This window comes from Sus scrofa, chromosome 1 (genome assembly GCF_054392235.1).
Source record: "Sus scrofa isolate SSC_HxYL_T2T_F1_AM1 chromosome 1, Sscrofa_HxYL_maternal_Yorkshire_Landrace_v2.0, whole genome shotgun sequence".
NCBI classification, from domain to species: domain Eukaryota; kingdom Metazoa; phylum Chordata; class Mammalia; order Artiodactyla; family Suidae; genus Sus; species Sus scrofa.
Window position 1 is genome coordinate 119811464 of NC_139383.1, and position 26709 is coordinate 119838172.

Consider the following 26709-nt stretch of genomic DNA (forward strand, 5'->3'; position numbering starts at 1 on the left):
AAGCAATTTTTCTCTTGGTACCTCTCTAGCAATATCCTAAAAGTTTTTATTTGAAGAATTTTCATTGCCATTCAGTTCTAGATGTTTTACAGTTTCTTTATGATTTCCTCTTTCATCCATGAATAATTTAGTAATGTGTGGCTTATTTTTAGAGTTCTTTAGCTATTATTTTGCTGTCCGATTTACAATTGTACCTCAGTGGAAAAATATGCTACTTGTAATATTAATTCACTGAAATTTGTTTATTTATCATGTGACCTAGTAACATGTAAATTTTGTAAATATGACATTTTTATGGTATAGTGTTTGTGGTATTACAGATATGGTAGATTCTTCGGTTATAGTTCACTTTCCTTATCCACAGTTTCTACATCCACAGATTCAACCACCTGAGGACAAAATTTTGGTTGGTTACATCTACAGATGCAGAAACCATGGATACGGTGGTCCAACCATACGTTACTGTTCCTGAACTGGGGCACGTGATTCTCTTTAGGGTCAACATTTGTACTTCAAACTTTATTAACATTCCCTCTTATCACATTTATCTCCTAGCAATATGGTCATTGCATTGCAGTTTATCAAAATCCATTGCTTTCAATAAAGACATTATGCATTTTTTGCAACATACACAAAAAAATCAAATAGTAGTTGAATATCACCCATCAGGCTGTTCATGTCAGTGGTATTGTATACTACTCCAAAGTATGAAAGTTAAATTTCAGGAAAAAAAAATCTTAATTTTTTAAAATAAAATATTGTGAAATATCTAAAATGTTTTCTCTAAATGTGTCAATTGAAAAAAAAAAAAAAACTTTTTCTGACCTTTTTTAAAAAATTGTTTTTGGAGTTCCCATCATGGCTCAGTGGTTAACGAATCTGACTAGGAACCATGAGGTTGTGGTTTCGATCCCTGGCCTTGCTCAGTGGGTTAAGGATCTGGCATTGCTGAGAGCTGTGGTGTACGTTACAGACGCAGCTCAGATCCCGCGTTGCTGTGGCTCCGGTGTAGGCCGGTGGCTACAGCTCTGATTAGACCCCTAGCCTGGGAACCTCCATATGCTGCAGGAGCAGCCCTAAAAAAGACAAAAAAAAAAAAAACTGTTTTATTCTAGTTGATTGAAAAAACTCTTATAAACATTATTTCCCTTACTTGATGAAACTAGTGACTCAAAAATGAAAAAAACTGGCTATCTCAAATGTGCATGAAGCCATAACTTTTTAAAAGTTTATTTTGAACAAAGCCTTTTTTTATGCTAAAAAGGTTATCCTTGGAAGTTCCCTTGTGGTGCAGAGGGTTAAGGATCCCGAATTGCCGCAACTGTAGTGCAGGTTTGATCCCTGCCTAAGAGCTTCCACATGCTGCGGGCATGGCCAAAAAAAAAAAAAAAAAAGCTTATTCTTTTCTGAGAGGAAGATATTTTCATCCTGAAATGAGAATTTTTAACCTAAAAGAACATTTTTTTTCCATTTAAAAAATGTTTTCCTCAATCTAAGGGTTAAAACAAAATGTCCAAAAAATTAAACATCAAAAATGTCAGCAGCACATGGTGACCCAAAATGTGAATATTTAAATATATGTGTCATGTGTTATGATATTCAAGATAGTAAAGGCAAGCCTCAATTCACAAAGAAAGATGCCTTTATAAAAACATTGTTTTGTAAACCAGTTTTTAGAACTTGAACCACAGTGGTCCCCAAATAATGTTATAGAAAGATAGTGAGATCCTAGGCTAGCACAATCCCTAATGATCTGTTAAGTCCCAAGGCACTAGGAATGCAGATTAATGTTATTTAGTCACTGATAAAATAATGTTTCTGAAAAAAAAATACGTTTAGACTTCTAGCTTTGGATGTCAAGCACCCATCTCCCCATTCAGTAGTCGGACAGAGCTGCCCCTTGCTCTTCCCCACTCAGCCTCAGGCTGCAGGGGAGGAAGTGTTGAGGACAGTTACAGAAGCAATGTTTTTGAGCCTGGGCTCATTGCTGGTGCAATACCCTCCTTTCCCAGCCCGGACTCCTGTGCCCTTCCCTCTTCTTTTCTTTTCTTTTTTTAAATGAGTTTTATTATTATTATTATTATAGGTGATTTACAGTGTTCTGTCAATTTTCTACTGTACAGCAAAGTGGCCCTATACACACATATATATGTGTGTGTGTGTGTATTCTTTTTCTCACATTTTCCTCCATCATGCTCCATCACAAGTAACTAGATATAGTTCCCTGTGCTATACAGCAGGATCTCATTGCTTATCAATTCCAAATGCATGGAAACAATCTAAATGTCCATCAACAGATGAATGGATTAAGAATACATGGTATATATACCCTCTTCTTACCCCATTGCACGTACTCATTATGAATTAGTAGGAATGCACAGGACTGAAAATAGCAAAGCAAATCAGGAGAAGGGCAGCTTTGCCTTGTGGTTGGAATCTTTCCTTTGCCCCTTGCCCACAGTCAAGTCTTGGTTTTCAGTGCTCTCTCGAAATCAAAAGAAAGTTTTCTTTGAGCAGACTCCTGCACCAGGCTTGGACTACAAGATTTTCAGGCCTCTGCTAGCTCTTTGAACTGTAATTCTCTCCCCATGAGTTAATTTCTACCAGCTTGTTTTTGTGAGCCCTTCATAGCCAGATTTGTAAGAATACTTCATCTAGTTCAGCCTGATGTCCTTGATTCTCAGACCTGTCCAAAGGAGAGCAGTTTAGTCCATGTTTCAGACAATGGAATATGTTTGCCTTCTTCAACTTTAAATGCAAATTTCTTAAGTCTAAAACCCAGCTAAAAATTTTGGGCAAGTCAGGGATGCAATATTCCTAGATCCCCCTAATTACTGGAACAAAATAGTGGTTATATTAGTTGATAATTCATCAGCTACTAGGAACAGAAAATCTGACTGCTGTTGCTTTCACAAATAGAGGTTTGTTTTTCTCAAATAAGCAATCTAGGGTAGACATCTGTCAGTGTTGGTTCAGCTGCTCAGCATGCCACTGGGGATCTGGGCTTTTCCTCCAACATTCCCCATAGTGTATTGGATTTTTGTTCTCATACTTGTCAACCATGTTCACAAATGACCACCCCAGAGTCCAGGCATCACAAGCCAGTATGCTCATCCAAACCTACCCTCACCTGCCTTCCAAAACACTACTGTGATCTCCAGTCCATCTCTGCTTCCACGATGCTCCCACTCCCAAATCCACTTGCCATGTTATGGCCAGGATGATCTTTCTAAAATTAAAATCAGATTCTATTTTTTCCATGACTCCTATGTCCCTAGTAGAATTGGAAGGAAATCCAAACAGGCTGCAAGGTTCTAGGGATTCAGCCACTGCCCCCTTTTGTCCTTCATTTTCCCTCCTTTTGCTCCATAACCCTGCTTTCTTGCTGTTCCTTAGAAATATATGCTTCATCTCAGTCTAGGCCCTCTGCACTTGATATTTGCATTGCACAGAATGTATTGTTGCTTCTTGTATTCCATATATAAGCTCCAAAGCCATATATTCAGTGAAGCCCTCTCTGACCATCCAAAATAAATTAGCCATGCCCTCTGCCCTCTCCCCCTGCCCCTTAGTCATTCCCCTTCTCCACTACATCATGGCTACTCAGGGATTCTTGCTCCTGGCAGCATATTTGAATCACTTGGGAAACTTTAAAAAATACCACATTTCAATCCCTATTTTGTAATTCAAGTTTAATTGGTCTGGGATGGGCCCCAAGCACTGGTGTTATTTTCAAAGTGTGCTACGTGGTTCTACTGTACAGCTATAATTGAGAACGACTGGGCCACATGGTTAAAGGTAAGGAACCATGAACAATAATTATAGATAGTCCTATAATACTGACTTTTTTTCTTGATATGATTTAACTTGATGAGGAGGAATTAGACTAATACTCATTCTTATTATATATCCCCTGTGGCATCTTGTGGGTATTTGTGTTAAATCAAGACTTAGGGTCAAGAATTATTTTCTTAGAAGAAAATGATCCAAATGATAAAATAGCATTTGCCTTGTGTGTGTGTGTGTATGTGTTTGGTTTCTCAGTTAGTTTACCCTCTGCACCCCCTCAGCTAACTGCGTGGGAGTTGTCAGTTTTGGGGAGATGGATGGTGGAGGCAGGGACCTCAGGGGGCTCTCAGCAAGCCTGGAGCCGGCCCGAGTGGTCCATGAGAGGGAAGGCACGGGTCAGAAGCTGACAGATGGTCTTTCTGCCACACGGATGGCAGGCAGATGGCTCTGACAGTTTGGACAAGGCCGCCACTTTGGGCTGCTAAGGCGGAGCTCGGAAAAGATCTTTGAAGAAGCCGCCGATGACAACCCTCTCTCTCGCCCTGAGCAGATGTTGAGCCTGAAGACTCACAGGAGGTGGAGAGGGGGAAGAGAAGCAAGAAAATGAGGAGGAGTGAGAGACTGTGGCTTGCTTGCTCTGTGAAGGCAGTCCTTCCACTCACCCTCTCCTGTCATACTGTGGAGTGTGGAGGAAAGAGCAGGAGGCAGGGTGTGGAGAGGTTAAGCACACGGCTGTCACTGCGCACAGCTGCCTAAGCCCTGGCTCTGCTGCTCACTCAGTGCATAACCTTCATGGGGTACCCAGCATCTTTTCATTCCTATTCTTAAGGACTGAGTCTAACTCAGAGTATTGCCTTGGGGCGGGGGGGGGCACATCTGTACTGTACTCAGCAAAAGGCCTGGCCCCCATAACAACTCAAAGCAAGTGGGCTACAGCTTATGCGGCCCAAGGTTGAAGAGGAAGTAAACCAAACCACGAGGTGAGGTGTCCTGAGAAGGGAGCGTCATGAAGTGATGGGAAGCTAATCCTATGTTTACCTCTAAATTAGTAATCATCTTTACTAATCCCATGAGGCCCAGGATCATTACTTAACCCTCTGCAACTGTTGTTTGCCTGGGCAGGATTTCTTTGTTTCTGGTTATCTCTGCCAAAGGCCCAGAGGAGGTTTTTTTGACTCTCCCACTTTGTCAGTAGACATTTGGGAATGGCCGCTGCAGCAAGCACGCCCGTCCTCTTTTCCCCACACACTGGATTTTGCAAGGCCTCTTGGCACAGTACTACAGCAGACATTTAATTAACATAAAACACTGTATAACACCAGCAAGACAGTAGCTAGATTGGGAGCTGGCAATTCCCCAACCTCTTGGCAGCCAAGTTCTCAGATTCAGGTCTGTCCTTCAACTTGCTCAGAGTGGTTGAAGATGCGTGAGGTCTCTCCTATCCCAGAACTATGACCTCTGAAGCTCCTCCACCAGCATTTTCTGGGGTTGGTGCACCCCCTTTTCCCACCTATCTTTAAGGACTCACCATCTTCTTTGCAGCCACTGGGTCATTTCAGCTTCAGGTTAAATAACTTCTGCAAGCTACAGGTCCAAATCAGGACACCTGTGGCCTTTAGAGTCTTATCTTTCCTTGCTTATGTCAGAGTGTGTTCTTTGAAGCCTATTGCAAATCCTCACTCTCCAGCTTTCACCCTTGATAGGACCAGAGCCTGATGTTCCCTTGGAGGCCTTCTTGTCTCACCTAATTTGCATGTCATGCCTTATTCTCTACTTAATTGAATCATCGCTATTTTAGCTCATGTTACATGGGAAAAAAGGAACATGTTCTATTGCTCAGCAGAATGTGATCAACCACTTGTTGTGGGCCCAGCAACTAAACACATAAGACTGAATGAGGTGTGCTCCTTATTGTTGAAAGGATGTGTGGTCTGATGAGAAGTGCCACACATATGCCTCACTGCAATGCAGGGTAGAATACCCTGGAAGCCAAAAGTGTGGCCTGTAGAATCAGAGGACAACAAAGAATTCTGAAAGCAGCATTTTCCAGCCAAGATTCTCTCATGACCACCCTCCACCCCACCCTGGCCTTCTTTGTTGTTCCAGGTACAGGCGTTGGGGCTCCCAGATGCATGAAGGTGAACGATGAGGGGTGTCAGGAAGGGCTTTCCTAGGATCGCTCTCTGTGGCCTTGGCTAGAGCTGAGATGTCAGCGTTTGAGATTGGTTTGAATTGTCATCATTTAGGGAGCAAGCATATCATGCCTAGAAGATGTCCTTTTGGATTCCTTTATCCTACTTTTCTTCTTTTTGATCATTTCTTACTCCTTCTAGGAGAGTCTGACAAACTCTGATTGAAGGTAGGTACACATGGAGGCTTATTTAGGATTAGGCCTACACGTGGGCAAATTTCCTTTTCTCTTTAATTTAGCCAAGAAAATTGCCTGATTTTCCAAAAGTTACTTTATTAGAAAACCAGTGACTGGGGTGGGGGTGGGAGTGGTGGGTAAGCGAGGAAACACAGCAGATGGAAGCACAAAACCCAAACCAGAAATAGTAGCATTTACTCATGCCATTTGCAGCAGCATGGATGGACCCAGCAATTATCATACTAAGTGACTTGAGTCAGAGAAAGAAAGACAAATATCATATGAGATCACTTATATGTGGAAACTAAAATGTAATACAAATGGACTTATTTACAAAACAGAAACATACCCACAGACATAGAAAACAAACTTAGGGTTGCCAAAGAGGAAAGAGGTGGGAGGGATAAATTAGGAGTTTAGAATTAGCAAGTAAAAACTACTATATATAAAATAGATAAACAACAAGGTCCTTTTGTATAGCACAGAGAACTGTATTCAACATTCTGTAATAAACTATAATGTAAAAGGATATTAAAAAGAGTATATTATATATATATATATACACACACACATACATACATGTGTATATATATATATATATATATATATATAAACTGAATCACCTTGCGGTACACCAGAAACTAACACATATTGTAAATCAACTATACTTCAATTTTTAAAAAAGGTAGCAAAGATGGAAATTCATAGGTCTACTGGGGCATTTTATTTTGGAAATATATATGAATGTATCTTTAAAAAGGAGAGAGAGAAATAGTAGCACTTACAGAGACGATATGAAATGATGGTATGACTGAGGGAAATGATTTTGAGTATTAGGAGACCTAGGCTCAGGTCCTTGTGTAACTACTCCCTGGTGTGCAATTTTCTCTGAACTTTCATTTCCTCCCCTGCAGTACCTACCTTTCAGGTTTGTTTCACAGATCCAGTTCTATGCTGTTATATGAATGCCCATCATTTGGTTAGATGAGCACAGCTTATTTCACACAGATCCTTTTCCAAGTGTGATCCGTGGACCAACTGCATGGCCTTACCTGGGTATGAGAAATGCAGACTTTTGGACCCCACCCCAGACCTAATAATGAATCAGAATCTGTATTTAAACAAGATCCCAAGTGATTCACTTTTAAACATTAAAGGTTGAGAAGTCCTGGACTAGACCACTAGTTCTCAAATGTGGTGGCACATTAAAATCACTTAGGGAACATTAAAAATACTGGAGGTTGAAGTTCCTTTCCCAGAAATTGTCATATAATCAGTATGAGGGTCAGCCTGGACATCGGGGTTTCTAAAAGCTCCCCAGAGTGATTTTCATATGAAACAAATTTTGAGAATCATGGTTTTCAACCAGTGCTTCTCAAACCATCTCTGATGAATGACCATTTTGCTTGTAACTTTCCAATCCGTCTGGTTGTAAAATTAAAAAGTGTCGCATGCCTTAAATATAACAGCAAAGTCAAATTGGTATAGAAGTGGATAAATTCTTATTCTTGATTTGTTCCTTGACTTGTCACAAACCTGTAACATAGAGTTTCCAGGCCAACAGTGGTGTTTGGGCCACACTTGGACTGAGTCACACTGCAATCCAGGCCACCCTGCACAATTAGGAAACCAGCCCCCCTCACCCCATCACCACTGAGTTCCTTCCTGTAGGTCAGAAGCTTGGAATAGATTCTTTATTTTATTGAATGCATATTATATGGCACCTGTCTTGTTCCAGGTACAGTTCTAAGTGTTTTACACATATTTACTAATATCAGCATTAAACTAACTTATCATGAACTCCTTCCCTTTTATAAGAACAGAAACAGAGGCATTGGAACTTTAAGTAACTTGCCCAAAGTCAGAGGTGGTCCATGGTAGAGGCAAGATTTTGAACCCAGGCCATCTGGCTCTTAATCACTATGCTACCTCACCCACAGGTACTTGTGGGAGAGAGGACTAGTCTCCCATGTACACAACCTCTCATTGGTCATCTGCCCTGTCCCTTTGACCCGTAAATGTCTCTTAGTCCCATCCTTCCATCTCCATCTCTTCATCCTCTTCCTACTCACTGCCTCCATCCAGGCTCTCATCATCTCTCTCCTGCATTATTGCAATAATCTCACCTCTCCCTTGTAATGTATCCTCTGAACTTTCATCACAGTGATCATTTCCAGATGCAAAGCTGAAAAGGTTATAAATCCTTCAATGGCTCTAAATTAGTCAAGTTCATCTTCCTAAGAACTGCACAGCAGCCGCTTTACAATGGATCATTGCCTGTCCAGCCTCTTTCTTGTCCCCACCCCTTTACTCACCCTAGCCAGGCAGAACCAACTACACTAGTCATGGACTTTGCTTCAGCTACCTATGCATCACTTCCATTGTGCATTTGGTTTCCTCAGTGGAGGTCCTCTCTCTAAGAATAACTCATCCTTCAAGGTACAGTTGTAGTGTTTCCTCCCCCAGGAAATCTTTCCTGAACACCCCCTGCTATACCACACGTGGTAGCTTGTCATTTCCCATTTATGCTTCTCCCATAGCATTTGTAACCCTGTAAATCAGTGTGTTAGCATTCCTCTTAACTATGAGCTGCTCCTAGCAGCAGTGGCTATGCTTTAATCAACTTTGTATCTTTAAAACTAGTACAAATCCAGGATCATAGCAAGTATTCACAGTTTACTTGGAATGAATAAGTGAATGAATGCAAGCAGAACTATTAACCTCTTTAGGGACACAGTAGATGCCCCCTTGTTCCCTCCCTTACTTCATTACTCTGCTCCCTTGCTCCCACACTGCCTTCTGCCTTTGTACAGGAAAGCTCAGTGTCCTCATTTTGGCCTTGCCAAACTCTTCAGACTGTCAGCTTAGGGCATCTGCCCCTTCCTCCTGAGAGCATCAGCTGTTGGGCAGCTGGCACCAAACAGTGGTCTAGCTTCTTCTCGTAGCTTCCTTGCTCTCTGTGCCCTGGAAAGAATGTTAAATGTGTACACAAAATACATGGTAAAATATTCATGAATATATTCAGAAGAATTTTGTTTTGCTTAAGCCCCTTTTGTCTGAAAATAGAGCAGAAGAGGCAGAGAGGCATGACACACAAAAGCATGGAGAGAAATATACAGTCAGCAATTAGGTGCAACTGATCCCTTTGTACCAGGTTATCTAATGACCAGTCTTAAAACATACCTGGACATCAAAGAAGAGACATCCTCCCATTGTTGGAAGAATATGCCTTTTTAAATAATGATTTCTATTTTTTCCATTATAGCTGGTTTACAGTAAATTTCCATTATAGCTGGTTTCTGTCAATTTTCTACTGTACAGCAAGGTGACCCAGTCACACGTACATGTACACATTCTTTTTTCTCACATTATCATGCTCCATCATAAGTGATTAAATGTAGTTCCCAGTGCTATACAGCAGGATCTCATTACTTATCCATTCCAAAGGCAATAGTTTGCATATATTAACCCCAAATTCCCAGTCCATCCCATTCCCTCCCCCTTGGCAACCACAAGTCTGTTCTCCATGGCTATGATTTTCTTTTCTTTTCATTTGTGTGTATTTTAGATTCCAGATATAAGTGATATCATATGGTATTTGTCTTTCTGTTTCTGACTTCACTTAGTATGAGAGTCTTTAGTTCCATCCATGTTGCTGCAAATTGCATTATTTCATTCTTTTTATGGCTGAGTAGTATTGCATTGTGTATATATACCACATCTTCTTAATCCAATCATCTGTTGATGGACATTTAGGTTGTTTCCATGTCTTGGCTATTGTGAATAGTGCTGCAGTGAACATGTGGGTGCATGTGTCTTTTTCAAGGAAAGTTTTGTCTGGATATATGACCAAGAGTGGGATTGCTGGGTCATATGGTAGTTCTATGTATAGATTTCCATCGTGGTTGTACCAACTTACATTCCCACCAACAGTGCAGGAGGGTTCCCTTTTCTCCACAACCCCTCTAGCACTTGTTATTTGTGGACTTATTAATGATGGCCATTCTGACTGCTTTGATTTGCATTTCTGTAGTAATCAGTGATATTGAGCATTTTTTCATGTGCTCATTGGCCATCTGTCGCTCTTCTTTAAAGAAATGTCTATTCAGGTCTTTTGCCCCTTTTTCAATTGGATTGTTGGCTTTTTTGCTGTTGAGTTGTATAAGTTTCTTGTATATTTTAGAGATTAAGCCCTTGTCATGTGTATCATTTGAAACTTTCTCCCATTCTGTAAGTTGTCTTTTTGTTTTCTTTTTGGTTTCCTTTGCTGTGCAAAAGCTTGTCAGTTTTATTAGGTCCCATTGGTTTATTTTTGCTCTTATTTCTGTTGTTTTGGGATACTGACCTGAGAAAACATTTGTAAGGCTGATGTCAGAGAATGTTTTGCCTATGTTCTCTTCCAGGAGTTTGATGGTGTCTTGTCTTACATTTAAGTCTTTAAGCCATTTTTTGAGTTTCTTTATGTGCATGGTGTGAGAGTGTGTTCCAGTTTCATTGAGTTACATGCAGCTTTCCAGTTTTCCCAGCACCCCTTGCTGACAAGACTGCCTTTTTCCCATTTTATATTCTTGCCCCCTTTGTCAAAGATTAATTGACCATAGGTGTCTGGGTTTATTTCTGGGTTCTCTATTCTGTTCCATTGGTCCATATGTCTGTTTTGGTACCAGTACCACACTGTCTTGATTACTGTGGCTTTGTAATAAAAATATAACATATTTTTGTGTGTGTGTGCTTTTTAGGGCCACACTCACAGCATATGGAGGTTCCCAGGATATGAGTCTAATTGGAACTGTAGGCATTGGCCTACACCACAGCCACAACAATGCCAGATCTGAGCCGTGTCTGCAACCTACACCACAGCTCATGGCAATGCCGGATCCTTAACCCACTGAGGGAAGAATATGCTTTTTAATGACTATCTTCCTTCTGTATTCATGACCATGAATCATAACGTTGTTCTGCCTTCACCCCACCTTTCTAACATCTGTCCCATCATCCCTTTAGGCGACCAGGCTTTAGTGAACATGGAGAATTGGGTCAATCCGATGGCATTGCCTCAGCTTGCCTGGTGTTGTGCATGAGTGGACTGTGGCAAGCCCTCAGGGCATGCAGCTGGTGGTGATCATGGCTGGTGCTATCAGGTAGCCTTAAACAAGCTGGGATTTGTCCCCCCTTTTGGACCTTCCACTTGTGTTTTCCATCTCATTGGTTTCCACAGAGTGACCTAGTTCCTTCCTCAATCAGCCCTGTCCATAGGCATGCCTCATACTTCTAACCTCCCATTTTCACCTTTTCCATTTTTTTCCTCCCTTCCTTCCCTATTTCATTTTTTCTGTCCTTTTTATGACCACCTTTTCTTCCCTCTATGAAGAATAATTTTTGGAGTTCCGTGTTGGCCTAACATGGATCTGGCATTGTCACTGCTGTGGTGTAGGTTTGATACCTGGCCCAGGAACTTATACATACTGTGGGTATGGCCAAAAATACATACATACATACATACATACATACATAATTTTCCTATCACTGCCAAACCTGGAACAATAGATATGTAGTAAGTGCTTGTTCATCATTTACTAGAGTCATGGAAGTTATGCTTCAGTGAGGAGACCCAAAGCCCATTACCCATCAAACCCATCGAACAACAGACCTCATGAGACATTTCAAAAGCCAACAGCTGTGATATTGTTCTGTGTTCGGTACTTTCATTTTTCTCATCTTTGGTTCAGCTCCCACTTGAAGTCACCATTATTCTCTGTGGCATGTGGAAAGCTTGGAAGAAATCAGCATCCATGTCTAGGTGTTTTGGAGTGTAGGGAAGCAGCATCTTCTCCCTGAAGTAGGGGTAGGAGTAAGAGCAATTCCACCATGCTCAGCCAGGGCCTGGTCTCAGCAGGGCTATTGAAAGCCAGTTAGTGCATGGTAAGGTAGCATAATGAGGGGGTCCAGAAAAAGAATTTAAGTGTTCATATCATGACCATGAGAGGCAGAGGCGTGGTCAAGCTCTCTGATACAGCTGAGGGCCGTTGAGGAGGCTATCTCCCAGTGCAACATGCTCAGGGGGCTGTGTCTCCATCATCTGTAGCCAGAGTAGATTTGGATGGCTCCAATTTGAAGGAAGACAGAGCCTGATACAATGAATAGAGCCAGGGTCTTTAAGTTAGGTGGAGAAGAGTTGGGATTCCAGACCGACTCCCTTAACTTAATATTCCACTACCTCAATCATGATTTTCAAAAGTTACAGTGTCTCTGAGAACCAGTGTGTTATTAGTAACATAGGGATTAGTAACAGGTAAGAAGTCTGATGAGTATTAGCAAAAATAAAAGCATAAAAAGCAAAATAATTTCAGTGCCTTATGTGTATTGTTAGGTGATCCAATGATCATGAGTGTTAGTTTCTTGTCCCTTCTGTCCAAAATGGGAGCTTACCGACACTTGACCTGTCCCAATGATGGGCATCACCAATCATACTATTTTTCACACTACCAACTTCACAAGTGTCAGAGGAGCGGGTCCAGGTAGCTGCCTCTTATCCATGAAATTGGTGTGAGATGTGACTTTTTCTGCCATTTTGCCTGCAAATCATGCCATTTAAGCAATTGCTTGGTTCCCTTGCTAACTGTTAAATCTGTGTCTAAGTCTACCAAGAGATGCAGGCAATCTGTGTGAAGGTCTCCTACTTCAGAGGTCTAGAGGCTGAGGATACTGAGAATAGCCCCTGATCTCTGTAGCCTAATGACAAAGACAAAATTTCAACTTCATAGCGGGCATGCTATGGCAGAAAGATGGATAATGTTTTCTGGAAGCAGTAGCAGAAAGGGAGTGACGTAGCCAGAATGCTTCCTAGAAAAGACAGCACCAGAGCTGAATGAGAGTTGATCAAATGAAGAATGGAGTAGGTCATTATATAGGTAAGAAGACATACTGAGAAGGGAAACAGGGGTTGAAGAACGTGGTGTGTGCAGAATACTGTTTCTGGAGAATAAAATTGAAAGGATGAAGTGAGAGGAAGTGAGGGTGGAGTGTTAAAAATGAGCCCGGTCATAGAAAAGCCTGCATTCTATGCTAAGGAGCTGGTACTTTCATCTCTAGACAGTGGTAATCACCAAAGTATGTTTACCAAGGAAGGAGCATGGCCAGAATGAAATCTTAAATCTGAAGAGGGGCATGTGGCCTGGAAGGGGAATGCTTGGGAAGCAAGTTAGGAGGAGGTTGGTGCTGTAGGGCCAGGGGTAGAGAGGAGGGGACTGAACTGACAGCTATTTAGGAGCTGAAATGTATGGTGTATGACTGACAAAAGGTCATAGGAACAAGTCTTGAAAATGAGGCACAGAAGGCCCCAGAGGTCCTGTTTGCCTGGAGTCCGTCAGGAAAAGTCCATTGTAAGGAGAAACCAAGGCACAAGCATGAACCGGATAGCTTGGGACACCTGAACTAAAAAGAATAGCCCTCCTCATGTGGAAACCCAGAAACTCTGAAAGAAATTCTTCTGTTCACAATAGCCAAGACATAGAAACAATCTAAATGTCCATTGACAGAAGAATGGATAAAGATGTGATACATATATGTAGTCAATGGAACACTACTCAGCCATAAAAACAATGAAATAATGCCATTTACAGCAGCATGGATGGACCGAGAGATTGTCATGCTAAGTGAAGTAGGTCAGTAAGAGAAAGACAAATACCATATGAAAACACTTGTATGTGGAATCTAAAATATGACCCAAATGAACTTATCAATGAAATAGACTCATAGACATAGAGAACAGACTTGTGGTTGCCAAGGGTGGCAGGGGAATGGATGGATTGGGAGTTTTGGATTAGCAGATGCAAACTATTACTATAGAATGGATAAACAACAAGGTCCTACTGTATAGCACAGGGAACTATATTCAGTATTCTGCAATAAACCATGAGGGAAAAGAGTATTTTTTAAAAAGTATGCATAATTGAATCACTTTGCCATACAGTAGAAATTAACACAACATTGTAAATCAACTATACTTCAATAAAAAAAGAAATTCTCCTTGCTAAATAAGACCAAGGAAAAGAAGCAGTGGCACCTTTTAAAAATAAATTGATCTCTGTGGTCAGTAATCTAAGATTATGGGCTATATGATTACAGAGTATCCAATGCCTTCTATTTACTTTAAAGGTAATTTTCATCCTAATTTTTTTTTTTTTGTCTTTTTGTCTTTTCTAGGGCCGCTTCCCACGGCATATGGAGGTTCCCAGGCTAGGGGTTGAATCGGAGCTGTAGCCGCCAGCCTACGCCACAGCCAGAGCAACGTGGGATCCGAGCCAGGTCTGCAACTGACACCACAGCTCATGGCAACGCCAGATCCTTAACCCACTGAGCGAGGCCAGGGATCAAACCCGCAACCTCATAGTTCCTAGTCGGATTTGTTAACCACTGTGCCACGACGGGAACTCCGCATCCTAATTTTTTTAAGACACAAGGTCTGCAAAAAAATAAGGATGGTGTTATTTTACAGCAAAAGAATGAGGGAAAGGAAAAAAGGGGGGAAAATTGAACCTGAGTCTGTAGGCTCAGTGAGGTTACTTAGACCCATTTTCCAGACTCTGTTTTCCCAGCTGGGATAGAAAGTCAGCCAGCTTGTTGGTCAGTGCAGTACACGCACTGGGCCAGCAAGCATGGTCACTGTGCCTGAAAAGGCCAAGCCCCCTGCTCTCCTTTTGCTCAGTTCCTGCACTCCACCTTCCTCCCCTGAGTGGTTAGATCATAAAAGTTATGATCTACTCAAATCTTTTCGGGAAGGAGAGCAGTAAACAATATATGGATAAAAAGGAGCAGAAGCAAGTCTATGCATCGAGTCCCTATTATGTGCTGGGCGCTGTGCTGTTGTTTTACTTGCATCGGTCCTTCATTAAGAATCATCGAAAGTGTGCGTTGCACTTCACAAGACACTGTTTTGATGTCATGTACACCTATTATAATAGAGGGGAAAACATGGATTCTAGTGGAAAAGACTCAATTTTACATCCCAGCTCTGGACTTACTAGCGATGTGACCTTCAGCCACTTCCTCATCTTTCTGGAAACCTGCATCCTCATAGTAAAAACGAAACAGAGATTGACTGGATCTGTCATGGCTGCAATAATATCTGCAAAAGAACTTTATAAACCACAAACACAGTGAAGCGTTTTCAAACACGTAGATTATTAATTAGATGTCCTTTGAATGCGTGCTATTGCAGCTTGAACTTGCCCTGTGAACTGGCATCTGGTGAAGGGGCACGTGGGGAGGGACCACGCAGAACCATGTATTTTGCAGGGTCCTCAGATGATTCCTCTAAGTGTTTTCAGCTGTAAATAAGTGCTCTAGCCTTGTAGGCTCCGGATTTTGCTAAGTCATTTAGGAGTTACATGCCTGCCAAGGAGGTGCCGGAGGAGCGTAACTTGCTGTGCTGCTCCTGTGAGTGTGAACTACACTTCTCAGGTACGACAGGGCTGGCAGGACTATTATAATATTTGGTGTGATGTTGCCTTCTATTATCACCACCTTCCCCTCTCCTCTTTTCCCAAGCTGTGAGAATGGGAGAGGTGCTATATGGTTCATATGACTGGGCTGTATTTGAGGGTTGGAAGAAAAGATGTATACATGCATTGTACCTTAATAAATTGCCCTTCATGATAGAGTCCTTTATACAGAGTTTGGCGGTCCAGGACCACCCACAATTTACCAGAAACTGGAATGTGTATGTGGGATTTTTTTTCCCACCTGAAGACAAGTAGTATATCCTTTTTCTTCACTACATCCCCAATACATTTTTCTTTGTCATATTTAGTCATTTCACCTCTCAAAGAGCTATCCAAATGCTTAAGAATGGAACCACGGTTGTTGAAAATCACTGGGAGGTATTGGCAATGCTGCGTGTGGTGGCTGATACCATCAGAAGGCCTAAAACTAGTGGTTCTCATCCCTGTCAGCACAGTAGAATCACCTGGGGAGTGTTGGAACTAATCACAATGCCTTGGCTTCCTCCCAGGATTCTGGTTTAATTGGTTTGGGTGAGGGCTCAGAAAACTTAGTAATCCATGGACACTGAAGACTCGGCTTTACTTGGAGCAAAGGGTCTCCACATTGACTATGTATTGGAATCAGCTGGGAAACTTGGAAAAGTACTGATACCTGGGGCCCACTCTCAGGGGTTCTCATTGATTGGGCTGGTGTGCCCTGGGTATCAGGATTTTTTAAAGTTCCCTTCTTACTTCCAGTGGAACCAAGGTTGAGAACTGGTGACTTAGAGGGAGACAGAGGCATCTTCTCTTACAAAAGAACAAGTTGTAATTGACACAGCCAAACTTAAATGAGAAGATATATAGGGCTACTCTTAGACCGTTCATTGTTTAAGGCTCGTTGAAGTAAGTACCTTTTATTTTTAAAAAGTTTAATCAAATATCTCGACCTTTTGCATAAATCCTAGCTCTGAATATAATCTTAAGATGTGAATAAATTGCTTCTTCCTTAACTTAAATCTTGGTTCAGACTCTCACTGAGATGACTCATGATTTTTTTGGCCAGTTTGTTGTCAAAAGTCTCTGGAAATTTATTCTCAACCTTCTGCCCCCCTTTTCTCGCCTCAACCATAAAAAACCTCTGCCCCCCCTTTCCATATGGATTTATAGAGCTCTTCCAAGGCACCAATGACCCTGCCTTTCTATCCAGGCATCTCTTAGGAACATCAGCTCCTCTTGACTTCCCAGGATCCCCTCTCTCCATACAGTTAAAAGACATGGCTTCTAGCCCTACACATTTTGGTTCTGGCTTTTAAATTCAACCCCAAACCCTGTCTGGATTTCACTTGGGATGCATTGACGATATAGATCAGTTTGGAACAATTAATATTTGAGTTTGGGGTTAGTAGATGCAAACTATTGCATTTGGAGTGGACAAGTGATGAAATCCTGCTGTATAGCACAGGGAACTGTAATTACTTGTGATGGAATGTGATGGGGGATAATGTGAGAAAAAGAATGTGTGTGTATATATATATATATATATATATATATGTATAACTGGGTCACTTTACTGTACAGCAGAAATTGACAGAACATTGTAAATCAACTGCAATAAAAAATATAAAAAAGACCATATACTTTTCTAATTTAGTTATTCTTTAATGTCATTCAGTAAAGTTTTATAACCTTCTCTGAAAGATCCTGAACATATTTCATTATATGCATTCCTAAGTTGTTAAGGCATTAATTATATCTTTAAAAAAAAGATTCATTGCCAGTATATGATTTCTGTATATGTAGATCTTTTAACCCAGCAAACTTAACTGTACTCTTAATAATTCGAATCATTTATCTGTAGATTCTTTCAGATTTTCTGAATATAGAGTCACATCTGAAACAAAAATGACAGTTTTATTTCTTCTTCATCAAAAATTATGCTATTTCTTTTTGTTCTCTTGCTGTGTTAGGTAAGATCTCTGATGTCTAATGAAAATATTTAGTGAAGGTGGTAATACAGACATCTTTATTTTCTCCCTATCTCAAAGGGAAACTGTTCAATCATCGCCTATGTTAATTGCTGAGATTTTTAAAATATTTTGTAGACATCCTTTATCAGTTAAAGGAAGTTCTCTTCTTTATCTAATATGATAAACTGAATGATTATTCCTAACTTTCCCGCTTTCCCCGTGTCCATGACTTTGCAAAAAGTGCAACGTGACATTGAAATTCTTCCCACTTAAGGTGGCATTTCCCCACACCCAGGGATACTTCTTTGACTATATGCTTATTTTAACTAGTAGAATATTCACAGAAATGACTGTGCGCCAGTTCCAAGGCTAAGCATAAGGAGATAATCAGTATTTCTGCTTACTCTTTTGTTGCTCCTGCTAGCAAAAGAACACATCTTTGATAGTCTAATAGTCCAGATATGAACATACTTGAATCCACCAAAAACTCAAAATAAAGCCTGAATGAACAATTTTAGATTAGCCCACTATCAGGTGACCTGGCATTTTGTTACATTGCATTATTATGTCAGTAGTTCACCAATATATATATAATTTGCTAGTAATTTTTTAAAATTACAAATGAATTTTGAATTCTATAAAGGGTTGTCACTTTATTGAGTTGGGTATTTTTTTCCTTTAAACTGTTAATATGGTGATTGCATTAATTTAATTTGTTTTCTTGATGTAAATCAGCCTTGTATTTCTGGAATAAATCCTACCTAGTCATGATATATTCTAGCAGTTTTTATGAATTTCTTGATTTGGTTGGTTAATTTTGTTTCAGACATTTTCATCAGTATTTATGAATGAGATTCTCTGCAATTTTCTTGAATTGTCTTTGTCAATCTGGGTAGCAAAGTTATGGTGGTCTTACACAGTAAAAGATGGGGATAACTCCCTATTTTTCTGTTCTTTGGAAAATATCATAGAAAATTGATATGATCTTTTCTTTAAATATTTTTAGAACTTATAGGTGAAGAAATTGTGTCTAAACTTTTCTTCGTGGAAAAAAGTTTGACTACTACTTTACTTTTATTCATAGTAATGTAAATATTCAGTTCTGCTTATTCTTGAGTCATTTTTAGTTATATTTTTTCTAGAAATTTGTTGCTTTTATCCAAATTATTTATAATATTTCCTTATCTATTTGGCATTACCACAATTAGTGTATTTCCATTTCATTCCAGATAATGATTATTTGTAACATCTCTTTTATTTTAATTTTGATCAATCTAACTAGTTTTAAATATTTTTAAACTATTAACTTATTAAAGAATAAACTTTTGGCTTTGTTGGTGTTCTCTGTTATGTGTTCTTTCTGTTTTTCATTCCTATTCTTGTCTTTTTAACTTCTTTCCTTCTTTGTAATTTCAATACTTTGAAATTTGTTGAGCATTGCTTTATGGCTCAATATAGATTAAATTATTCATATTCTGTCTATCTTAAAAGAATGCACAGTATACAGTTGCTAGGCATTGTGTTCTCTATTTATCAATTAAACCAAGTCTGTTAATCATGTTCACATCTTCCATATATTTACTATTTTATTGTTGGTATTGTTGGTTTGGCTGTCAGTTACTTCTACAATTATTGTAGATTTTTCTTTTTCTCTTGGTAGTTCTGTAAATTTTTGCTTTGTATACCACTACAAATTTCAAATAATTCTATCTCCCTGGTTAGTACAATCTTTTATCTTTATGAAAATTTCCTCTTTATCTTTAGCATTTTTGTCCTTTGACTTTAGGTTCCCTTGGTCTGATGACAATGTAGTTACACTGGCTGTCTTTTGATTAGAATTTCCCTGGTATGGCATTTTCCATCCTTTTACTTTTAACCATTCTATAGTTATGTGTTATAGATATATATCTTATAAATAATATATTGTTGGCTTTTTAAAATCCATTCTGATATTTTTGTCTTTTATTTAGGATATTTATCCATTTCTATCTAATGCAATTGCTGATATATTTATGTTTACCATCATATTTTGTGCTTTCTCTTAGACCCTTATGAATTTGTTTTTATACTAATTATTTTTATCTTACTAATAATTCTAATAATTTTTATCTTTTATCTTGTTTCTGTTCTTTAGGGGTACCTGGGTGATTACAGTATGTCTTTGCAATATATCAGAAGCTAGATTTAATATCTTTGTCTTCCCCAAAGTCAAGAAATTTAGAAGTTAAATTTCATATCTATCCACTACCCAACTTAAATGCTATTGCTGCAAGTATTGTAGTGTGTCCCAATTCCGTCTTTAAAAACAAAACAAGACAAAACAAAAACCTTAGGGGTTCCCATCATGGCTCAGTGTAAACGAATCTGACTAGTATCCATGAGGACGCAAGTTCGACCCCTGACCTCACTCAGTGGGTTCTGGTGTTGCAGTAAGCTGTAGTGTAGGTCACAGATGTGGCTCAGATCTGGCATTACTGTGGTTGTGGCATAAACTGGTGGCTACAGCTCTGATTCAACCCCTAAACCGGGAACCTCCATATGCTAGCGGTGCGGCCCTAAAAAGACAAAAGAACCAAAACAAAATATAACAAAACCTTAGTAAATGTATTAGTTAGTTAATGTTAGAGGTTATAACAAGTAAATCCTGGAATCTTGGTGGTTGCACTATAAAAGCTTATTTCATATTTGTGTTCCAGTCCACCAGGGGCTGTTTCTGGTTGGATTTCTTTCTATGTGGTCATTAAGGGATTCAGGCTTCTTCTATCCTGTGGCTCCATCCTCCTTTTAGTCTTTTGATCACTCTCCATTAAGCCAGCAAATAGGAGAGAAGGTGCCCCCATTTCTTTTCCACTTTTTTTTTTGTGTGTGTGCTTTTTAAGGCCACATCCGCAGCATATGGAGGTTCCCAGGCTAGGGGTCTAATATGAGCTACAGCTGCTGACCTATGCCACAGCCACAGCCATGCAGGATCCAAGCTGCGTCTGCGAAACACACCACTGCTCACAGCAATGCTGGATCCTTAACCCACTGAGCAAGCCCAGGGATCAAACTCATAACCCCATGGCTACTAGTTGAATTTGTTTCTGCTGAGCCACAATGGCAACTCCTCTTTTCCACTTTTTACCAGAAGTAACCCATATCACTTTTGCTCAAATGCTAGTGACCAAAATTCACCACAGTGCATATATACTTGCACTTAACTCAGGTTCCTTAATGATAAAATGGAGAGAACAGTTGTACGTACCTCACAATATTTGTGAACATGAAACAGTATTAAGTAAGTTCTCGCCATGTTCCAGGTCCTGTACTAAGTGCATAATTTTTATCATCTAGTATAATCCCCCCATAATTTTTAGGAGCTAATTCATTTTCATCATCAGAGAGGGCAACCAAAGCTTCCGGTAAAGTGACTCTTTCGATTGGAAAGTAGCCTGTACCTACTTCTGTCCCATGCCTATCTCTTCATAACAGAAGACTCCTTCAAGGCTAAGTAAGCCTCTTCCAATTCCTCTCATATCTACTTACTTTCGTCTTCTATTTGCACATCTAAACCACACTCTTTGCACTTATAGAAGCCACCTTACATGGTTCTTTGCTTGTTCTATATAGACTAATGTTGTCTCAACTAAATGGTAACTTCCCTGATGTAATGTAACATGTCTCTACTTAATTTATCATCCCTAAACTGAAAGCTCAGAACACTGCAAAAATCAAGGTCCTAATGCCTATTTTTGATAATGCCTGAGACTTTTAAAAAATTCTCCACAGTTCTTCACATAGGGCTAAGCACATAAAGGGTACTCTACAAATTGCATTGATTGATGCACAAGTGTATCTTTATATGCAGGATTTGCAAAATGTCTAGATGGCCACAAACAGAATGGACCAGATTGCCATTGAACTTAATTATACGATTTTGAATTTTAATTCCCTGGGCTTTACCTTTCTAGTCTATAAAATCAGATATCTGTACTCAATATCATATGTCTTTTTAATCTCTAAAATTCCTATAATTTTGTAGAGTTTGGGGATAACAAATATATTAAGTTCTTAAACAATTAAATTCACTTAATCCTCTCAAGAAATCTATTGATAAGTAGTCATTATTCCAATTTTATAGATGAAAAATATAGGGCTCAGAGAGGCCGAATAACTTTTATAAAGACACACATTTACTAAATGGAAGAAGTGAGATTCATGCCTGGGTCCCATAGAAACCAAAGCACATTCTTCCTTCTTTCCCACTCAGCCTCCTAAAAACCTCTGCCTTAGCAGTAATGGAAGATTTTTATCAGATTTCCTTAACTGCTTTTCCTCTAAATGGACTGTCTCAGGCCTAACCATGTCAGAGAAAATCCTAAGGCTATTAGATCAGAAATCAGTGGCTGGCAGCTCCTCCTTGCAAGGTGCGTGTTTGGCTCACTTTAATTTGTCATTCATTAAGCCCAAAGGAAGGGAAGGAGGGCCATCTTTACTCTGCAGGAGCCAGAAGAACAAAGTTATTACCCAACATAACTCAGCATAAGCACTTGGGTTTCGTTTGGGGTTGAGATTTTGGCAAAGGTTCAAAGCTTCCCATTTTCTGTGAAGCCATTGCTCATTCCTGTCAGGAGATCAGTAAATTTTGAAAGAGATTCCAGAACTGACGGATGAGTCACAGATGTCCGGACTCCATAGAACCTTGCTTGCACAAATGAAATGACCAGATAAGATCCTGCAACTTCATTGTGTGCAGGGATGTTTGCCATCGAACATAATATAGAACTGATTGTTAATACCAGTGGATGAGAGGACACAAGATTGTAAAAAGGACACTTAGAGGAATATCTAGAGGATCTCCTGAGACGTTGGTCTGTCTGTGCTTTAAGATACTGTCAGGTGCTACAGAAACATGAAGAGTGTGTCAGGCACAGCTCAGGGTAGTAGGTAAGGATGTGGGATTTGGAACATGCTGGCCTAACCTGGGGTCGAATCCTAGTTCTTCCTTCTATTCATGAATTTCAGTTTTCTCATCTATAAAGTAGGAATCACATTAGCAGGATGGGCTATTGTGAAAGCAAAATGAAAAAACATATATGAAGGAGTTAGAGCAACTCCCAGAACACCATAAATGCTCTGTAAATTGTAGGATTTTTGTAAACGTTAAAATAGCAGTTTTGCAAACCTTAAGGACCATATACGGTTCACTATTTTTTGGTAAACCACATTGTCCTTTTTGGTTTTTTAGCTGGGGGGACTGAGGCCCAGACAAGTGAAATAAATGGGTACTTCATTTCACAAGTGATGCAGAGAGAGGGAAGAACTTAGGTTTCTTGGCACGTAAAACTTCCCCCTGTTTCTTGACACAACTAGCTAAAGAACCTCCCAGCATCCTTTCTTGTCTAGTTCATCTGGCCCAGGATGAGCATAAAGGAGGGTGAGAAGAACAGGATAGCCCTGAGTGTCTTTGAGCTGTTGGAGGTCTCCGTTAGGCTGGGTCAGGTCACCCTAGGTGCTTTATGGGACTTCAAGTTATGATTTTATCCTGGTTTGTTTTGTTGTTGTTGTTTATTTTGGTACTTTTGTTTCCTGTAGCAAACTAGGCTGCGAAGTCTCTGAGGGAACTTTGGGAAAAGAGGAAAGCCTTACTGGCCCCTGACCTTTAGCAATCTGGCTAGGACCTTCAGTAGGTAAGATTTTTCAACCTGGGACAGACTTGAGAGGCAAGTTGAATATGTGCTGGGAGGAATTGCCTACAGTTGCCAAAACTTGACAAAAAACTAGAAAATGTCTTAAAGTGTCACTAAAGTATCAGAGGAAAGGCCATTGAAATATAAATTCTAGAAAACAACAAAAAGAATACTACTGAAATTTCACATTTTGGGTTTGTTCTCAGACTATCTCATTAGAGCCTGGGTACCAATGGAGTAAAATGTTCCTGACTGAAAGGACTAGCTCTTTGCCATCCAGATGAATTGCAAAGAAAGGGCACCATGGATTACCAGGAAGCAATTCTGTCTTCCCATGAATGACCTCTCAGGTCAATTTCCCATTACTTAACATTCAGTGTCGGGGATGCCAGACAACATTAAGAAAATGATTAAGCCCTTTATATGTCACAATGTTGTTCCCATGAAATACAAGAAATACAATGATGATACACAGTACAACTTTATTTCAGATTTATACTGATTTATTGATTATTATTTTACTCTGTGTATATCAAATATATCAGTTATGTGCTTATGTCTGGGTGTGTATGCATGTATTACCCCAGTGATCACTGCAGATCGAGTAAGTATTCATTCAGTAAATATGTGTTGAGGGCTTACTATATGCCAGGCACTCTTCTTTTCAGTCTGTTGCTGTCTTTGTTTTTTTTTTTTTGGGGGGGGGGTTGTTTGTTGTTTTGTCTTGATGTTCCCAGGCTAGGGGTCCAATCAGAGCTGTAGCCATTGGCCTATGCCAGAGCCACAGCAACTCGGGATCTCAGCCATGTCTGTGACCTACACCACAGTTCACAGCAACACTGTATCCTTAACCCACTGAGCGAGGCCAGGGATTGAACCCTCATCCTCATGGATGCTAGTCAGGTTTGGTTACTGCTGAGCCACAACAGGAACTCCATGTCTTTGTTTTATAATCATGTCCCTAAAACTTCTTCCACACTATCAACTACAGAGGAATTAAGAGAGAATTTAAACTAATTTTAAGCAAATTTGGTCAAAATAGAGTCTCCAATGAAAGCCAGTAGTTCCATTTATCAAGATAGGTTCCTTAAAATGCTAAAAATATTATGTCTACAGTACATGCTTTCTCATAAGGAGAAATCAAAGGGGACTCTGTCCAAGGTAGCATCAACCAGATTCCTACTGACTAGCTAAAATTAAAGTATTCAGATTATGGTACTGTAATTTATAAAAAAGAAACCACTTCAGATATTTAAGGCTCCTATGCTTTTAAGGGAACTTGATGTACTAAATGAACTGGTAAATAGCTCTTCTTTAATGGAACTATAACTTATATGCTGAAATATGTATAAGCTATTAAAAAGTAGAATTTCTGTGCTCAATTATATTTTAAAATTTTTTAAAAGATGAAACTGTTGAACATTCTTTACCTTAAAAGAACACTGTGAGATAAAAGATAAATAATTGCTAGATAAAATATTCTGGTTTATCACATTATATGCTTTAAATATGTGTATTAATAATAATTAATTATTGAGCACTCGTTAATGTGCCAGGCACTAGTGTTGAGTTTCTTGGATTTGTTATTTCATTTAATCCTCACAATACCACAATGCAGTAGATACTATTCTTACTCCTTTTTAGCAGATGAAGAAAGTTAGGAATAGAAAAGGTAGGTAACTTGCCTAACAGTCCCATAGCTGGTCAGGTGATAAAGCCATGGAGTCTGTGTCTAGAAACAGCAGGATGGAACGGAGGAACATGGTCTTGGAGACAGAGAACATTTTGGATTAGAGTTCTGACTCTACCACTTATAGCCTGTGTGACCTTGGGGCACACTATATATTCAGCATTGCTATGTTGCAGACAGCTTGGCTGGTAGACAACACTATATTGATTAGGAATTATGCCAACTGAGTCACTGTGTGGTACTGCATACAAGATATGTGTATTAACTCATCAATAAGTTAATACAGTATGGGGATATACTGATAAATGAGTATATCCCTCAAGGGGAAAAGCACTCCTGAACTGGTAGTGTTTGCTGATTTCTTTGCTGTAAATACTCCTCTATGGCTGATTTTAGGGTGAAGTAGCCACATACTGAATTGAAAGAGATACACACAATCAAGTCCTCCAAGATGACAAAAGGCAGCTCCAGTATGCCACTGGGAGAAACTCATTCTCACAGTCAACACCAGGTATGTACTGAGTATGTAGTTTAGGTCTTCAGAGTGAGTGGGAACATTTGGACATCGGGCAAATCACAGTATGATCATGATACAATTTACTTAAATGCCTGCAAGGAGGTTCATCACAGCATTGCTCAGGATAACAAAAAACTTGTATACAACTCAGAAACAAAACGTAGGGGATTAGGAGATACTACAGTGCAATGCTGAAGTGCCCAAAACATTCACAAGAGTAAATTTGGATCAATGAGTGAGATTATTTTTTTATTACAATTGAGGGACATTGTCATGGATACATTCAACAAGTGGAATATGATTTTAGGTGGACATGGAGACTCAGAATACAAAGAAACAGCATTTTAGAGGTAGAAGGAGGAGCATAATGCCAATCCCGTAACAAAGAAAGATTTAGCATTTACTGAAAAATAAGGCAACTTGGCTATACAAAAGAATACTGGCCTATTGGCAATACAAAAGAATATTCCATGGCAATTAGTAGTGCTACACAGTGATGAAGGGGACTAAATGAATCGTGCAAAGCTCTTAGCTTAGGGACTGGTACATAGTTCAGTACACATTAGCCATAATTATTATTGCAATAAATTAAAGTATCCCACATGATAAAATAATGGTCATTAGACATTTATAGAAGATATATTGACATAAAAACATAATCACAATTTATTTTAGAGTAAAAAAAAAGGTTGTATCTTATTTTGGAAATGTATATAAATATAATGCTCAGTTTTGATTATAAATAATATCTGAAATGTTATAGGTATTACTTTATGGATGGCATGATATAGTGTCATTTTAATTTCTTTGTTTTGCTTGTAAAGATATCCAAGTTTTTCTACTGTGAATTTGTGTCATTTTTGTTATTAAAAATAATGTATTTAAATTTCAAAACAAAGCACACCTGTATAAATATTTCTCTCTTTGTTTGCCTAGAAGAAAAATTAATACTTGTTCTATGGTTCAACACTGGAGAAATTTTTGGCAAGTCTTTACCTTGTTTGTTTTGCTGAATAGGAGATTTGTTAATACCTAGACAGAATGCTTGGATAATATATTGAATCCTATACTCCCCATGAACCTGCATGGCTAAAAAACAGAGCAGGCCCAGAGAATGGGAACTGTAGCTAGAAAAAGTAAGAAAATTTTGTTTTTTATTTTAAACATATTTTCATATTTAAAGTAGATTTTAAAAGAGATAATTGCTCTTTCATCCAGTGTGGC

The 26709-nt window shown here is 39.3% G+C and overlaps 1 long non-coding RNA gene across 7 annotated transcripts in view; it reads left to right on the top strand.

Moving 5' to 3' along the window:
* Positions 1–26709, top strand: part of LOC110260990 (uncharacterized) — a 523917-nt gene that overhangs the window by 338180 nt on the left and 159028 nt on the right. For 2 of the 7 annotated variants that reach the window (XR_014810034.1, XR_014810048.1), the window contains 2 exons: positions 23184–23278; positions 25365–25479. The exons of 1 other annotated variant lie outside the window; for it this stretch is intronic. This is a non-coding gene — a long non-coding RNA (uncharacterized LOC110260990). Of the gene's footprint in view, positions 1–15528; positions 15620–23183; positions 23279–25364; positions 26384–26709 lie in introns of those variants that run through there. 4 more of the 7 variants (XR_014810040.1, XR_014810041.1, XR_014810061.1 and 1 more) reach the window with 3 other exon arrangements.